At 34.8% G+C, this 19,035-nt stretch overlaps 1 long non-coding RNA gene across 8 annotated transcripts in view; it reads right to left on the bottom strand.

Moving 5' to 3' along the window:
• LOC140603727 (uncharacterized) overlaps positions 1 to 19,035 on the bottom strand; it is a 130,056-nt gene that overhangs the window by 24,073 nt on the left and 86,948 nt on the right. For 4 of the 8 annotated variants that reach the window (XR_012006693.1, XR_012006690.1, XR_012006689.1 and 1 more), the window contains one exon: positions 451 to 555. The exons of 1 other annotated variant lie outside the window; for it this stretch is intronic. This is a non-coding gene — a long non-coding RNA (uncharacterized lncRNA). The remainder of the gene's footprint in view (positions 1 to 450; positions 556 to 19,035) is intronic. 3 more of the 8 variants (XR_012006694.1, XR_012006692.1, XR_012006696.1) reach the window with 1 other exon arrangement.

Below are 19,035 nucleotides of genomic sequence, written 5' to 3'. Positions count from 1 at the left end.
TTGAAATTCTCTCCTTCTCCCCCTGTCCCTCCCCCTGCTTGCACACACACTCTCTCTCTCACTCTAAATTAAAATAAATAATTACAATTTTTTAAAAAAGTGTGTCTCTTTATCTGTATCTGGTTTGACCTCACAGCCTCTCTATCCCAAAATCAAGCTCCAATTTTCATCTCCATGAGATCTCATCTCCATATACCACTTAATATAATTTGCACTTTGTCTTCCCCCATATTATCTGGCTTACCATATTTCAGAGAATAAAAGGCTATTTTTCCCATTTGTGTTAGATTCTAAATTTAGTTTTTAAAATTAACTTTACATAATAGCTAAAGGATTCTCTTTGAGAAAAATATATATTTCTTATCACTTTCTCCTGTTACTACTGATATGTATACTAATACACCCAGAAGACAGCTAAATGTCATATGAATTTTATAGTTCCAGGCAGACCTTTGATAATCACAGCATCCCTCTTCCCTCTAGAAGTCCATGTATTCAATAATGCTTGGTCCATGATCTTTGATTGCAGATTTTGGTCCAATGGTCTCAAAACTGCTACCAAGAGACCAGGTAAGAAAATATGTGAAAAACGCATATTAAGTTATCTTTATCCCTCTATCCCGTGTTGCAGTGCATTTCCAATATGTAACACTCTTATCTCGGTGATACTTTCATACTATCTTGGGTCCTTCTGCAAGAAAGAAAAGTAACATAAGGAAAATATTAACATTATTGATATTATGGACCCCTTCTCCTGTGACATACTAAATTTTAAAAGAAGTGAAAAAAATTGGAGAGCTGTATTTCATCATAAAAAAATCACCATTATTACAGAATTAATAATTTATCTGACACAGTCCAGCTGGCCAATTTGAAATGAATGTTGGAAGATAGTAACTCTATTTATTCTCCTCCTAATAAATTACTGTGTTAAAAAATTAGGATAAAAAAGAATAAATTAGTATTTTTCATGTTTCCCTTCCTTTCCTTCCCATTATTTCATGTTACCCTTTAATGGATACTCATTGCCCAGCCAATAATCCCTAGCAGTCAAGATTTTACATGGTCTGTTCTCAATTTACCTCTTCATTCTTCAATGAATGAATCCTATAAATCCTATGTTCAAGCCAGAATTGAAATGACTCAATATTCCCTGAAGCAGCCGTAAGCATTCCTACCTCACTAGAATGCCAACTTCACCTTCAGCCTCTCTAAATTCTCCAAGACCTAATTTAATCATTTTTAATTTTTCCTAAATCACATGGGTAGTCTGAAGTACCTGAAGAATGCTATGGTCTGTGTCACTAGAAAAAAAACACACATGATGGCACACACATTTTGCTTATAAAATCTAGAGTCTGTATTCCTTTACATTTAGGAACACTTAGCCTGCTTGATACACCATTTCTTTATGAAATCTTTATTTTTGGCAATGTCATATAATGAGAAGTATATTAGACAATGATAGAAAATCTCAGGTTTCCGAGTTCTGCAATTAACTTGGACAAGTCATTTCACCATTTTGTTCCAGTTTTGAACATAAAATAAGAACCAAGGTATATTACCCATGAATTGCTATCCAACTTTCAAACCCTAATTTTGAAATCCACATTCAAAATGTAATCATAGGATGCAATGTTTTTAGTTGTCTCCATATTTTCATCCACTAATTAATTTAATTCACATTTTTTGAGAGCTAATATGGCATCAGACACTGTAGTTAGATATTTTGGTATTAGTAGAATGAAAAACTCTAGAACTTATTAGAAGATTTTGGTAAGCTAGAGATATACTCTAAGCCATTTGCACCTAAAAGCAGACCTCATTACTTTGGCTGAATATCAGAATCTAATTTCTTTTATTTCCTGCTCTCACAAGTGGCCAATAAGTCTTCAATAGCCATCAACTTTCTTTCCCGATTACATGTTAAGCAATAGGACCTTCTCATAATTAAAAGTAAAACATCAAGGAAAAGCTCTAATGGTTTGCTTTATTATTATTTAATCATGTGTTTTCAAACCTTTTTTATATTGAAAATTACATGTTTGTGGGGTGCCTAGGTGGCTCAGTTGGCTAAGTATCTGCCTTTGGCCTAGGTCATGATCCCAGGGTCCTGGGATTGAGCCTTGGGTCAGATTCCCTGCTCAGAAGGGAGTCTGCTTCTCTCTCTCCATCTGCCCTTCCCTCTCCTCATGCTCTCTCCCTCCTCCATTCACTGTGAATCTCAAATAAACAAAATCTTTAGAGAAAAATAAAATTACATGTTTGTTTATTGTAAACTTTAGACCTTTTAATCATCTTTGTATTCCATACACTTTGTATGTAACTGAGGATCAGTAGACATCCACTGATTTGAATTGTAATACTTATCCCAAATCTATTCCTGTCAATTTTAGTGCCTAGTATTTCACAGAGCAAGATTTAATAATGCCATTTTGGGCCATCCAATTCAAACAGCCCCAAAGAAGAAAGGTAAATTATTTCTTATCATTTAACCTACTTGCAACTCTCCCCAGGTTGATGCTTCCTGGTACTTAGTAACAACTGTTGTGTCTTGAATAACTACTAGATCATGTATGTACTTTATTCATATCTATTAAGTTTATCAGTTCAACAAATAATTATTGCCTACTCTGTCAAAAAGTTAGTTCTAGACTTTGAGAATTCAAAAATAAGGCCTCTTTGATTCCCAAGGAATTTCATTCCAGTGAGAGAAACAAGCAATAAACATGTATATAAATGAGCAAGATAATTTTAAAAAATAGTCTATGCTATGAGAAAAACAGAAACTTATGGTGATACCATAGATTGACTGGATAGGAGAGGACTGTCTGAGATGACAGTAAGCTTAGAAGTGATTGACAAAGTTGACCATGTGAGAATTTAAACAATCTAGGTAAAGAGGGCAATGTCTTCAAGATGCAGAATAGAGTTCTGTATGGCTGACATTTGATTCTTTAAGAGCAGTTGCAGTAGATCACATTCAAAGTTGTATGTAGGAGTCAGAATAATGTTACCCCTCTAGGAGAAATAGAAAATGTGTGTGTATATGTGTGTGTATATATATATATATATATATATATATATATATATATATATATATACATAGCAAGAATTCCATATTATCTAATTTAACCTTCAATTGTAGGTTTCATTCATCCCAGTTCATAAGAAAGTAATTTGAAATTCATTACCTTTGTGTAACTTAGCTAGAGAGTAGGATGACAAGAAAGGATTGTTTCCAGATCCCATATTAATCCTGCCCTGATTATGTTTTCCAATTCTTGATCATGGTCCATTTTAAGGGCACACTATTCTCCTTCTCCTGTATAATCCATCCCCAAAGCTTCTCTCCTCCACATGGATATGCTAGTTAAATTTTTGAAATCTCCCTTGACTAAATTTTTGGTACCAATGGTGACAATCTTCCCATACTGTTAATATCTGGGATTCTTAACTAAACCTCATAACCCTTAATATTGTGTGCCACATAGGTTTCACTTTAGCCCAACCCTATGCTATATCAAGTGGGGCAGCCTGTCTGGGATTCTTGACTTATAAATTAGAAAGTGATTAAACTTCTCTAGAGAGAAAAACAAAACATTTTTTTTCCAAAACTAAAAGTAAAAAAAACATGTTGGAGATATAGTTTTTGGATTACAATATTCAAATAGTGAGTAAGTCAAAAAGAAAGCAGAGAACAAGAAAGAAATTTTGTTATAAACAGAAAAGAAGTTTTAAACAGATGGAATCTTTAATGAGTAGGATGATAGAATCTAATCAAATTTTGCTAAACAAGATTGAGTGGCTAAAAACCAAACTCAATTGTGTGTTGCTAGACTCCAGGGTCGGTGAATTCTGAAGGAGGAGATGATTTGATTGCGTTTATGAAAATACGGATTCCTAAGTTACTGAAGACCGATACAGAGAATGATCAAATTAGAGTAAAAGGGCATTTTCAATGCCATCGAGAACTTTAATAATGTAAGAAAACAGGTGGCTCCAATATTTAAAATCTCTGATAACAAAATGAGTCATAGATATTTCCAAAAAGGACAGATAAAATCACTTTTTTTAAATTGTCATTCATTCTGGCTGTCTTACAAGAGCAGGTAAATGAAAGATAAATCTTCCACTTATTCGTGCTTTAAAGAAAATAGCTATGATAAACAAAGCCTATAGGGAAATCCTTAACTAAGAGGTTCTGGCTTTTTTTTTTTTTTTTTCTATTGCACCTCATCAAGATCTACAGTAATGAGATTCAACAGCAATGGAAAATACCAAAAGTAACACTAGTTCAACTGGTCACCTACTCAGAATATTAACTATCTCGTATACACTTCTCATTATGTGCCAAGACTTTGATTTTTTTGTTTATAAGTTGTTTTGTCTGTTTTTACATATATAAACTCATTTTAATACAACTTTCTGAGGTGTTTATATTGGTTTCTTTTTACAAATGAGAAAACTATATCACAGACATGTTAATATCTTGCACAAGGTTAGACAGTAAATTATGGATCATAGATTCAAACCCAAGAGGTCCAACTTGACATTCTATGCTCTTAACCACTATATTTTTCCACAAGGCACGTGACTGATTGCGTAATGTGCAAACATCCATTACTCAGTTAATTTAACCTTAAGGCACAACTTTTCCCTCTCAACTATAGCCTCAATCCATCTTCTCAAGTTAACTATGTCTGTTATACAGTCTTTATGAAATCAACTGCCCTCTTTCAGTTTATCTTTACTTCTGCACAAGTCAAAACCTCACATCATGTCTGTTCATCCCTTCTGGTCATTCTAAATGGGTTTTTTTTTTACACTCAAAGAATTATTTTCCCAAATAAATTTTGGCGTAACCAACAGAATTTGAGGAGGTATGCTCCTATAATTGCAAAAATAATACTGTTCAGCAATTTCCAGATCAACCTTCCAGAGATAAGTTCCGAAAAGTCCCCCTACTCTTCCTACTAGATCACTGCTTCCATCATCCTATTATCCCTAATTATTATCCTGGGTGCAAATATCTCTCTACCAATTTCTTTAAGTCAGTGACCATACAGCTTGGAATAATAGTCCAGAGGTTCTTTCCATCCTTAGCTAATCTGATCATTTTGATATTTCTACTGGATTTCAATAAAGTCATCTTATTACCTTGATCTTCTTCCTAAGACCTCCTCCCATGTTATTTCCAAGAAGATCATGTTTGTTCGAATATCATCCCTTTCCTTAAATCATCTCCAGTTCCAACTGCACTATTGCCCACTCTCCAAAGAAAAACTGTGATTACAAAGCCAATTGGGAAATTCTGCTATGACCCTGCCCTTTTTAAAATTTCCACATCCATCATGCAAACAACTTGTACCCACTTTCATTTCAGCAAAGCATAATAGTTTCAGTGACTGAGTCACAATCTTCCTCTTTATTCTCTCCTTATTCCTTTTCTACAGTCCAGTCTCACTTTTCTTTACCATCTTCATCATCAGGACCCTGCTTCACCTCTTCTGACTTTAATTATTTTTTAAAGATTTATTTATTTATTTTGGACAGAGAGCAGAAGTGGGAGGAGCAGAGTCCGAGCAGACTCTGCTCGGCACAGAGTCTGATGTGGGGCTCAATCTCATCACCCAGAGCTCAGGACCTGAGTAGAAACCAGGAGTTGGAGGCTTCACCAATTGCACCACCTAGGCGCCCCTCTCTGACTTTATAAAACAAGAAGCAAAATATTACGATTGGTTTTGTAAGTCAATCAGAATGTTTGCAATTCCAAGACCACAAAGTCTAAAATTTAACCTTCTAAACACATTCTGACAGTGACTCACTTACCACAATTCTCTTGTTCTGGAATCTGCTCCAGAAAATGTAATTAGTTTTTACAAATATTCAGAATTTGAAATGGCCTCATTCAGTCCTTAATGAAGAACATTTACACTTCTCTTGAGATGGCCCTTGAGAGTTTGCTAAAAATATTTAAGGATGGAAAGATCAACACTGGTGGACAAGATGTTAAGAGCCACTTAATTTGGACTTATAGACACTTAAATTCATCTGTTGGTTTTATTTTTTTTTCATCTGTTGGTTTTAGTTCTCAATTTCAAAGCAATGTGAAATTCATTTGTTCCCTCTATCAAAAAACATATCTTCACCTACTTAAAGCAAGTCTTCTCATTTTTATCAATTTCATTCTTTTCATCTTTTTCATGTTTACTTTGGCTAAATGGATGCTAATTTGCAAAGCTTTCATTAAAATAAGTTCTAGAGAAGTGAGTAGCTTTCCATGGCTTCAGAAATGCATACACTATCACACAGAAAAATCAGATGTGGACATGTATTTACTTTGGTATCTTCAGTGTTTAGAATAGTCCCTAAGACACAGTAGATATTCAAAAAAATTAAACAATGAATAAATGAATAAAGAGTATATTCCAGATGTGCTATATTTAAATCAGAGTATAATGGAATAATTATCACTGTGCTTGCAGTGATAATATGAGTTACTTTTTTTTTTTTTAATTTATTTTTTATTGGTGTTCAATTTACTAACATACAGAATAACACCCAGTGCCCGTCACCCATTTACTCCCACCCCCCGCCCTCCTCCCCTTCTACCACCCCTACTTCGTTTCCCAGAGTTAGCAGTCTTTACGTTCTGTCTCCCTTTCTGATATTTCCCACACATTTCTTCCCCCTTCCCTTATATTCCCTTTCACTATTATTTATATTCCCCAAATGAATGAGAACATATAATGTTTGTCCTTCTCCGACTGACTTACTTCACTCAGCATAATACCCTCCAGTTCCATCCACGTTGAAGCAAATGGTGGGTATTTGTCATTTCTAATAGCTGAGTAATATTCCATTGTATACATAAACCACATCTTCTTTATCCATTCATCTTTCGTTGGACACCGAGGCTCCTTCCACAGTTTGGCTATCGTGGCCATTGCTGCTAGAAACATCGGGGTGCAGGTGTCCCGGCGTTTCATTGCATCTGTATCTTTGGGGTAAATCCCCAACAGTGCAATTGCTGGGTCGTAGGGCAGGTATATTTTTAACTGTTTGAGGAACCTCCACACAGTTTTCCAGAGTGGCTGCACCAGTTCACATTCCCACCAACAGTGTAAGAGGGTTCCCTTTTCTCCGCATCCTCTCCAACATTTGTTGTTTCCTGCCTTGTGAGTTACTTTTAATTGTAAGTTCACCTATCTTATACTAATTCAATGTTTTAAAAATCCAAGTGTAAGTTTTTAGTTTTCCTGTTACATTTCATTTTCTTAAATGTAGCCCATCTTATTATTCAAAATCTTTCTGAAACATAATGCTTTAGTGCATCACATTAGAGATTCCTAGCTTTGTGTCTTCCACCTCTTTGATTCAAATGACTTCATAGGCATATGATATAGAGAAATGTTATTTATTATGTCTAGATTCCAAGCATTGTGTTAAAAAAATTTGCACAGAGCTTTTCCTAACACATCTACTCTCTTTGCCATCTTCCCAGAATTTCCTCCCATGCTGTTGATAAGCTGCCATATATGCCGTTATATAATTACTGATTAAAAAGTACAATTCTGTACAATTCAAGAAATCCCATCTCAATCATTGATTCAGACATTCATTGATCCAATAAATATTTAATGAGTGCCCAGGCACCGCTTTTGTAGTGTCAGGCACTTTTGAGGTGTCAACGTTATTACGTTTCAAAAAGTCCTCACCCTCAGGGGGAAGACAAATAAGTATAAAATATGATGGCAGATTCTGTTAAGTTCTACGAAGAAAAATAAACTATGGTAATATGAATTGAGTGTAAAAGTACCTATTTTAAATAAGTAGTGAGGAAAACCTTCTTAAAGATGCAGAAACTTAAATGAAGTGAAAGAAAATCATGTAAATAGGTGAAGAGGAACTATGAAGCTTTGGGGTGAAATTATGCCTGGTCTATTAAAACAAACAAACAAACAAACAAACAAACAAACAAACAAGAAAAAAAGCCAGTGTAGCTGAATCAGATACCCAGAATGAATCAATTATTATTCAACACATCTTGGCTCTGACCAGCCAAGTAGTCACTTATTCTTATAATCTTACCATGACTTACTTAGCTCATATTTATTCATTTTATGGGCAGAGACACCAAGAGAAATAATGTGAAAAGTCTTTCTTGATTCCAGGTATATGGTATTTCTAATGCTGCTGGATATGGTAACTCACGGACTTCCTAAGTCTACTTACCTTCTAAACCAACACCAACATGGGGCTTATCCAGTCAATTATTAATTCTATGTCATTCTACAACCCCATACTTCTTTGTTCTGCTAAAACTGTATGCTGATTAACTTTCCACTAATTCTCAACGTTATCTGATTTACTATGTTATCAATAGCAGCCATTCTAAAATCCCTACAGCTTAAGCTTCCATGACAACATCTCATTTGAGGTCGTCCAAAACATATTGTTTTCTCAATATTGACCTTTCTCACCAATAAGCTTTTTGACTATTTGCTCATTATCACTTTTTCCCAGCTTTCTCAGTTTGCCCTCCACTGCCCTCACATACTGAAAAGTTTAATTTTCCACAACTATGATTTTATAGTATACTGGTATAAGGCTATCAGATTTAGATTTAGAAGAAATTTTTATTGATGACTTCATTAGCTCCAAGAAATTGAATGATAATGTCTCCATATGTCAATTTCTTCATCTGTAAGTTGGAAATAATACCTTCTTGCATGGATCCTTAGAATAACTTTACAACATCTCTTTCTCTTGCTCAATATTCTTCCTTTTTTAGTTTAAGTGATTCTTATATCCCAATAAACATTTTCTCTATAATGCTAGAACTACAAGGCCTGTGCCTCTGCATAGATTGCAATATGGACACCGCAATCAGTGTCCAGAATACTTTTGCAACTAACCTCCCCCCCTTCTTGTTAAATGGCTGTGTGTTTTGCATACATAGCTCCAAGTTGTAGGACTTTGTGTATGTCTCTACTATTATATCTTGTCTTTCCCATGGGACTAGAAGATACTCTAGTTTTTAAAGCCTTAGATACTATTCTATTTCCTCTTCCTATGTATGTTCTTTTTGTGTCTCAAAATGTGTCTTGTATATATTAGGGGATCACTGACAGCCACTGCATATAGCAGTGTCTGCAACACTGTAGACACTCAATAAATGTTACTGAATGATGAAAGAACAGATGAAGTACTACCTTTCTGAAGTGAATTTCACAGAAGTTTTACTCCAGGAAAAACTAAAATGTCTAGGTATAATGTAACTTTTCTGAGAATACAAAGCCAGCAAGTAAAAATTATATCTTAACTTTGTAAACATTCTAATTTTACAAAGTACTTATTAACACACTGCATTTTCATAATTGATCTGCGTGTATTACACACAAATAAAAGTAAAGAGAAGAAATGAAAAATGAAAGATTAAGAGCAGGAAAAAATATATTCAATTTAATTAGTTTATTAACCAATTGGGGCAGCATTACAAATGTTGCTGACTGTTAACCAAAACATTATTCATGATTTAAGATTTATGATGCTTCCCTTGACTCTTACCACTTCACAGTGCCTTCATCTTTACTGTATCCAAACATATACTTGGTACTCCTTCCATAGCAAACTTACCTACCACTATTACTTCTAACCATTTGTTCTATCTGGATGCGGAGTGTGCAATTCAAAGAGATTCAACTACATGAAATATGGTCTAATTAATATTTACTGAGAGTCCCTAAAATGCATCATTTACTAAATGAAGAATGATTTGTTTTTATTTAGCAGCAACATGATATAATTTAATCTAGAAGTGTAGTTGAAAGCTCCTACAAGTAGTAATTAGAGAAGGATGAATGTATAAATGACCATGCAGGCTTTTGCCTTTTAGGAAGGAGAGATCTGTACGGCACACACAATCGAAAATGAAACAAAGGGTTCGTTTATTTTCCCTTCATATTCTAGATCCAAATTTACTGGTTTGAACACTAACCTAAGTTATTTAGAACTTCACAGGAGAAATTCCATATAGTGCATGCTGACATCTGTAAGCACCATGAACTGGGTAAAAAAAACAAGAATATAATGTAGATTTTTAGCAACTTGAATAAAGAAACTCTTTACACAAAGATGTTCATCATAAGTAATGAAATAAAATTTATACTGACTTTTACTCCCTGAGCAGATCACTGACGAAAGAGAGATCAACTTGCAAAATATACTCAAGGAGACCAGAATGTCTTTCAGAAGAGCTACAAAGATTAATTCTACCAACTAAGTTAAAGTCTCCTTGGCAGTTATGTTGTTCCATCTTATTTATAGCTGTGGTCTATGAATTATTGCAGATGTAGTAACAAGTTACTACAGAGTAACAAGTTACCAACCAAAAAATTGGGAGAACAAATCCAACAGACCAGATATATTAGTTATCGCAGGATAAAGGACTGTATGATCCCACAGCATCTGCTAGAGTGTGCATTGTACTAAAGCTGGCATGAGCATGGTGGATGCTGCAATGTTTTGCACTGCTGAGCCAATCATGTCTGAGCAAATCATGAAATCTGAAGTGAATTTTCAGTAGCTTTTAAATTCATTCTTTTCATTGCTCATATCTCTTTCCATATGGACACCCTCTGCTTAGGTGCTAAAATCCAGGCTTTTCTTGTCCCTTAACTGAACTGTTCTTGCCAGTTGCTCTTCTTTCGTGGTGGAAATGTGTACCGTTTCCTTACTTTCTTTTTACATTATGAAAACTAATCTCTTCTGTCTCTACCTTCCACATTAGATCCTCCTTACTTTCTTGTTACACACACATGGCTGAAGAGTCACCCCCCAAGTTTCTGATTCAGTAGACACTTCCAACAAGTTCCCAGGTGATGCCGATGTTTCCAGTCCGGGGACAATCTTTGAGAACTACTGATATCAAGTATTTATAAGTTCTTTAATATTTAGTCACTAAAAGATAATGTTAACAGCTTGAAGTCCCTCCAAAGGTATTATTTTTGTAATATTAGATAATATAATTAATATAAATGGGTGTATCTCTGAGCACATGGAAGAGTTCCCGGCACATAACAAATTTCCATAATGAGAATTTGAAGATTATAAAACATTTTCATAGCCTGCATTTACTGGGCTCAAAATAGTTAAACGATAAATCTCAGACTGCAGCATACTAGAGAAATCTTCGAGTGTGTGCAGCCCAGTAAGCGTCCTAAAGTCAATGACTTCCACACAGCAGGGAAAGCTTTCTCAGGTGGTGACCAACCTGAAAGCTATTCACTTACAGCCAATATCTGAAACAATCCAGATGACCTTTCTCCTGCTAGAGAAGGATATAACCCCTGGCTTACAAGTAGGCATTTTGTACAATAACTATTAAAAGAGAACAAACATTCTTAAAGCTTCAGTCTCCCAAAAATCTATTCAGGACCAACTTAGAAACAGTGAGAGCCAGAGCAACAGAAATCCATAAATGTAGAAGATGTAGTTTAGAAAAATGCAGATAGAGAAAGAGAGGCCCTAAAAGTAGCTTAAACCCTAGAACAAAGAAGAGCCCATTTTTGATTCAACAGGTGTGATGTAGGAATGGCATGGGGCCCAGAAAATTAGCAGGGCAACAAAAGAAAACGAGTTTCCAAAAAAATTCCATTTGTCACAATGTCCATTTTTTACTGTTGGGGTAAAGGATATACAAAATTATATTTAATTTGAAACACATGTTTAAATTAAACATATATAGAAAATTCAGCACTTAGGAATTATAAAGAAATTCTTTCTGAACATTGAGTGAGCATAGGAAGTATTATTCCTTAAGAATTAGTGTCATAACAAGATATATTTCTCCCCTGGAAGCACAGCACTGCATTTTGGTCTACAACACTCAATCCTGTGAACTCATTCATGGTATGCCCATGTGACAGATAAAAAGGAAATTGAAGAGTAGAGCTGGGACTAGAACTCAGGTCATTTGAGTGCAAATTCAGAATGCATTTCATATCCAAAGCTATCTCTTTTTAGTATCTTGCAGTTAAAGTCCTAGTAATTATTTAACAGAATGCTACAACAAAATCTAGGAGGAACATATCAAGAATTATCAACTGTGCAAGTATTCTAACAGGATCTATTCTTGAGACAAAATTATACTTTGTGATTTTGAAGCAAGTATTTTTCATCAAATACCTCCTTCTCTTCAGTCAACACTTTAGTTTGGTGGATAATATTAACTTTAGTAGCAGTATTTGAATACAAAGAAAATGTATTACAAAAATGCAAATGAATATCTTTAGATTAAAAATCTCACCATCCTGTATAGCCTATGCTTTACCGTATCTCTACTTATTTTAATTTTTGAGCAGTATTTCATTAGGAAAATCTTTCTAATAATATCAAAAATAATTAAAAGATCAGTATGGAGGCAGTTTTACAGTTACATCACTGACATCCATGAAAGCCTATGTCACATGAAATTCAGCATCTTGGGGTCCAAAGGAGACTTATCCAGCATTTATTCCAACCACCCACTGGAATAAAATAGAAATGGAAAATTTGAAATTGGGTTGACCTAAATCTGAATTCCAACTCCAGCACATATCAGTGGTTGAATGTCAACCTCTCTGAGGCTTGGTGTATTCATCAGTAATCAAGATTGCAGAAATAGAAATTCCCTGACTAACTTACCTAACACCCATATCAATTATTCCCTCTTCATGTAATTTTGTCTATTTCATATTTTGCATTTATAATAATATACAATTTATTTATTTGTTCACTTAATTACTTGTCTCCTGTACCAAAATGAAAGCTCTGTCAAGTTAGGAACCACATATGTCTGGTTCACCATTATATCCCCCATGTTGAGCACAATCCTGGTATACAGTTGATGATCAATAATTATTAATGTCAGACTTCTAAATCATTGTTGCATTTTGTTCAAATGCAAATCAACTGAAAATCCTAACCAAAATGTTTGTCAATTGGTACAAAAAATATCAGCTTTAAAAAAAAAAATCCAGTATAGGGGTGCATGGGTGGCTCAGTCAGTTAAGCATCTGACTCTTGATTTCCACTCAGGTCATGATCATAGGGTCCACACTGGGCATGCTTCAAATTCCCTCCTGCCTCCATCCCCACCCCTGCTCTTTTTCTCTCTCTCTCAGAAAAAAAGTATTTTTGGTTTGTCTCTTTTATTTTTCTTTGTTTCTTAACCACATATTAATGGAATCATATGGTATTTGTCTTTCTCTGATTGACTTATTTCATTTAACATTATACTCTCTTGATCCATTCAAGTTGCAAATTGCAAGATTTCATTCTTCTTTATGACTGAGTAAAATTCCATTGTATGTGTGAGATATATATATGTATATATATGTATATATGTTCATCTATTGATGGACACTTGGGCTGCTTTCATACTTTAGCAAATGTAAAGAATGCTGCAATAAACGTAGGGGTGTGTATATCTTTTTGAATACTCTTTCAGTAGATATCCAGTAGTGGGTTTACTAGATCATATGGTAATTCCATTTTAAAAGTTTTGAGGAATTGCATACTGTTTTCCATAGTGGCTAAACCAATTTGCATTCACACCAACAGTCCAAGAGGGATCTTTTTCTCCAAGTTTTGCCAACACTTCTTTCTTGTGTTTTTGATTTTAGCCATTTTGACAGGTGTGAGGTAGTATCTCATTATGATTTTTATTTCTACTTCCTTGATGATTAGTGATGTTCAGCATCTTTTCATGTGTCTATTGACTATCTGTATGTTTTCTTTGGAGAAATGTCTGTTCATGTCTTCTGCCCATTTTTAAACTGGATTATTTAATTTAGGGGTGTTGGGTTGTATAAGTTGTTTATACCTTTTGGATACTAACCTTTTGCCTTATCAGTTATGGCATTTGCAAATATCTTCTCCCATTTAATAGGTTTTTAGTTTTGTTGTTTTCTTTGCTGTTCAGAAGCTTCTTATTTTAATATAGTCCCAATAGTTTATTTTTGCTTTTGTTTCTCTTGCCTCAGGAGAAAAATCTAGAAAAATGTTGCTTGGCCAAAGTCAGAGAAATTACTGTCTGTGCTCTCTTCAAAGATTTTTATGGTTTCAGGTCTCACATTTAGGTCCTTAATTCATCTCAATTTATTCTTGTGTATTGTGTATAAAAGTATTCCAGTTTCATCCTTTTCCATGTAGCTGTCCAGTTTTCCTAAGATCATTTGTTAAAGAGACTCTTTCCCATTGCATATTCTTGCCTCCTTTGTTGCAAATTAATTGAGCACATAACCGTAGGTTTTTTTCTAAGCTCTCTATTCTGTTCCACTGATCTCTGTGTCTATTTTTGTGCAAATATCACACTGCTTTGATCGCTACATTTTTGTGATATAACTTGAAATCTGAGATTGTGATATCTACAGTTTTGTTCTTTTTCACATTGCTTCGGCTGTTCAGGATTGTCTATGGTTCATACAAATTTTAGAATTATTTGTTCTAGTTCTGTAAAAAAAATGCTGTTGTTATTTTCATAGGGATTAAACTAAATCTGTATATTGCTTTGGGTAGTATGGGCATTTTAACAATATTTGTTCTCCCAATCCATGAGCATGGAATATTCCCATTTGTTTGTATCATCTTTCATTTCTTTCATCAATGTTTTTAACATTTTCAAAGTACAAGACTTTCACCTTCTTGGTTAAGATTATTCCTAGTTATTTTACTATTTTAAGTGAAATTGTAAATAGGATTGTTTTCTTAATTTCTCTTTCTGCTGTCTCATTATTAGTCTATAAAATGCAATGGATTTCTGTATATTAATTTTGTATTCTGAGACCTTACTGAATTCATTTATCAGTTCTGGTAGTTTTTTGGTGGAGCCTTTAAGATTTTTTTAATATATTGCATTATGTCGTGTGAGATAGCAAAAGTTTTACTTCTTTCCTCCCGATTTAGATCGTTTTATTTCTATTTCTTGGTCAGGGCTTCCAGTACTATGTTGAATAAAAGTGGTTAGAGTCAATATCCTGGTCTCTGATCTCAACGGAAAAGCTCTCAGTTGAGTATGATATTAGCTGTGGGTTTTTCACATATGACCTTTATTATGTTGAAGTTATGTTCCTTCTAAATGTATTGTGTTGAGGATTTTTATCACAAATCGATGCTGTATTTTGTTGAATGCTTTTTCTTCATCTATTAAAATGATCACATGATTTTTATTTTTCTCTCGTTAATGTGATATATCATGTTGATTGATTTTTGAATATTGAACTACGCTGTATCCCAGGAATTAATCCCACTTTATTATCGTAATTGATTTTTTAAATCTATTTTTGAATTTTGTTTGCTAGTATCTTGTTGAGTATTTTTGCATCTATCTTCATCAGAGATATTGGCCTGTAGTTTTCTCTTTTTGTAGTGTCTTTATCTGGTTTTGGTATCAGGACAATGCCGGCCTCATGGAATGAGTTTGGAAGCCTTCCTTCTCCTATTTCTCGGAATAGTATGAAAAGAATGGGTGCTAACTCTTCTTTAAATGTTTGGTAGAATTCACCTTTGAGGCTCTCTGGTCCCGGACTTTTGTTTGTTTGGAATTTTTTATTACTAATTTAATTTTGTTACTGGCAATTATTCTGTTCAAGTTTTCTATTTCTTCCTGACTCAGTTTTGGTAGGCTATATGTTTCTAGGAATTTACCCAAGCCTTTTAGGCTGTCCAATTTGTTGGCATATAGTTTTTCATAATATTCTCTCATAATCCTTTGTATTTCTGTGGTGTCAGTCATAATTTCTCCTCTTTTGCTTCATTTCTGATTTTGTTTGAGTTCTTTCTCTCTCTCTCTCTCTCTCTCTCTCTCTCTCTCTCTCTCTCGTCTGGTTAAGGATTTATCAATTTTTTCAAAGAACCAGTACCTGGTTACATTGATCTGTTCTATTGTTTTCTTTTAATTCCTATTTTGTTTACTTCTGCTCTATTACTTATCATTTCATTCTTTCTACTGGTTTCAGGTTTTGTCTGTTCTTCATTTTCTAGCCCCTTTAAATGTAAGGTTGGGTTATTTGTTTGAGATTTTCCTTGCTTCTTGATGTATGCCTGTAGTGCTATAAACTTCCCTTTTGGAACAGCTTTTGCTGCATCCCAAAGATTTTAGACTGTTGTGTTTTCATTTTCATTTATCTCCATGTATTTTTTAAAATTTATTCTCTGATTTATTGATTTACCCATTCATTGTTTAGTAGCACGTTATTTAGCTTCCACGTATTCCTGCTCTTTCCAGATTTTTTTCTTATGGTTGATTTCTAGTCTCAAAGCATTGTGATTGGAAAAGACGTATGGTATGACTTCACTCATTTTTGAATTTGTTTAGACTTGTTTTGTGGTCTAACATGTGACCTATTCTGGAGAGTCTTCCATGTGCATTGAAAAAAATGTGTATTCTGCTGTTTTAGGATGGAATGTTCTGAATATATCTATCAGATCCATCTGGCCCAATGTGTCATCTAAAGCCACTGTTTCTTTGTTAATGGTTTATCTATTCATTGATGTAAGTGGAGTGTTAAAGTCCCCTACTATTATTGTATTACTATTAATTACTTCTTTCATGTTTGTTATTAGCTGCTTTATGTATTTGAGTGCTCCCATGTAGGGTGCATAGTTACTCTTGTTATATCTTCTTGTTAGATTTTTCCCCTTATGATTATATAGTCCTTTTTGTCTCTTGTGACAGTCTTTGTTTTAAAGTCTATTTTGTCCAATATAAGTATTGTTATCCCAGCCTTTTTTCACTTCCATTTGCATGATAAATGCTTTTCCATCCCTTCACTTTCAATCTGCATGTGCCTTTAGGTCTGAAATGAGTCTCTTGTAGGTAACATGTAGATGTCTTTCTTATTTATCCATTCCATTACCCCCATGTCTTTTGATTGGAGCATTTGGTCAATTTACATTCAAAATTATTACTGATAGATATGTATTTACTGCCAATGTGCTATTTGTTTAATCATTGTTTTTGTAGTTCTCTGTTCTTCTATTGCTCTCTTCTCCCATAGTTTGTTGGCTTTCTTTAGTGATATGCTGGGATTCTTTTCTCTTTATTTTTTGAGTATCTATTGCTGACTTTTGATTTGTGATTACCTAATGGTAATGGTGTATATATAATATCTTATGCATCTAGCAGTCTATATATTATGTTGATGGTCATTTAAGTTTGAACCCATTCTTTACTCTTCTCTCCTCCCACACATTCTTAGGTATGTGGTATCACACTTTACATGCTTCCATTTTGTGAGTCCCTTGATTGATCTTTATAGATATACTTAATTTTACTGCTTTTGTGCTTCCCACTTTTCTTACTCTTCTTCATGGTCAATCCTTTCCACTCAAATGGTCCCCTTTAACAATTCTTGTAGGACTGGTTTCGTAGCCATGAATTCTTTTAAATTTTGTTTGTCTGCGAAACTCTTTATCTCTACTTCTATTCTGAAGGATAGCCTTGCTGGATAGAGTATTCCTGACTGCAGTTTTTTTTTTTTTTTTCTTTCAGCATTTTACAGACATCATGCCACTCTCTTCTGGCCTGCAAGGTTTCGGCTGAAAAAAATCAGTTGATAGCCTTAGAGAGTCTCCAATGCATATATGTTTTATTTTCTTTTGCTTATTTTAAAATCCTCTATATCACCCCTTTTTGCCATTTTAATTACTATGTGTCTTTATGTGGATCTCCTTGGAGTGATTTTATTTGAGGCTCTCTCTACTTCTTGGATCTGGATTACTGTTTTCTTCCCCAGACTCAGAAAGTTTTTGGCTATTATTTCTGCAAATAATTTTTCTGCCTCTTTTCTTCTGGGATCCCTATAATGCAAATGTTATTATACTTGATGGTGTCATTAAGTATATTGTCATTTTGTATTACTCTGTCCTCCAACTTACTGATCCGTTCTGCTTCCTCTAGTCTACTATTTTACTCATGTATGTTTATGTTTCAGTTACTGAGTTCTTCATCTCTGATTGGTTTTTATTTTTTCTAATTCCTTGAGGGTCTCAGTGAGGTCCTATAGTCTTTTCTCAAGCCTAGTGAATATCTTTATGATCATTACTTTAAACTTTCTATCAAGCATATTACTTTTATCCATTTCATTTAGCTCTCCTGCTGTGATTTTGCCCTATTCTTTTATTTGGGACATATTCCTCTGTCTTTCATTTTGTATAACTTTCTGTGTCTGTTTCTATGTATTAGGAAAGTCAGCTATGTCTCCTGCTCTTGAAAATAGTTGCCATATAAAGAAAATGTCCTGTAGTGCCCTGCAGTGCAGTGTGCCCTATTTATCAGAACCTGATGCTTCAGAGAGGTGTCTACTATGTGCATTGCATGTGCCCTACTGTTGTGACTGAGCTGCTTTTGCCTTCAGTCCATCCATCTGCAATAGCTCTCTTTGCCTGTTGTGGTTAAGTGTGGTCCCTGTGTTGTTAGCGGGCAAGTCTGTACCTGCCTTGGGCTTGAGTTGAATCAGGCTGGGTGTTTCCAGAGATGTGATAGCAGTGAACTCCAGGGTGATTTCCCCGTGTTTTGCCCTGAGAAGGTTGTGTTGGTGGGCAAGATCTATAGTCAGACCAGATGTGTGCCCACAGCCCACTACTTGGGCTGCCATCAGACTGGTGTGTGTGGTTGTCTTCCTCTCTCCATGTGGCAGGAGTCACTTTGGAGTGTTGCTAGTCCTTGTTGGGGCTGCTTGCACACTGCTAAATTTGTGACACTGATTAGAAAGAGCTGTTAACTAAGGACATATTGGAGGGGTCAGGTACTCAAGAACACGGGAGCAGGGCACATGATGTTAGCAAGGTTTATGCAGGTCTTTCATGGGAGGGAACTTTGAACTTGGCTGAAGGGGGCATGTCTACAGAAGAACATGAGGACAGGGCATGTTGTTAGTAAGTTAGGTAGTGGGTGTTTGTGCTGCACTGGTTCCCCTCAGTGTCCATGAGTCTAGGCTAGAGGATGGGGTAGGGAAATGGCACTAACCTGCTCTTTTGTTCTTGGAA

Source organism: Canis lupus, chromosome 14, assembly GCF_048164855.1.
Source record: "Canis lupus baileyi chromosome 14, mCanLup2.hap1, whole genome shotgun sequence".
Classification (NCBI taxonomy): domain Eukaryota; kingdom Metazoa; phylum Chordata; class Mammalia; order Carnivora; family Canidae; genus Canis; species Canis lupus.
Note: the sequence above shows the minus strand (reverse complement) of the source record. Positions and strands in the feature narration are given on the sequence as shown.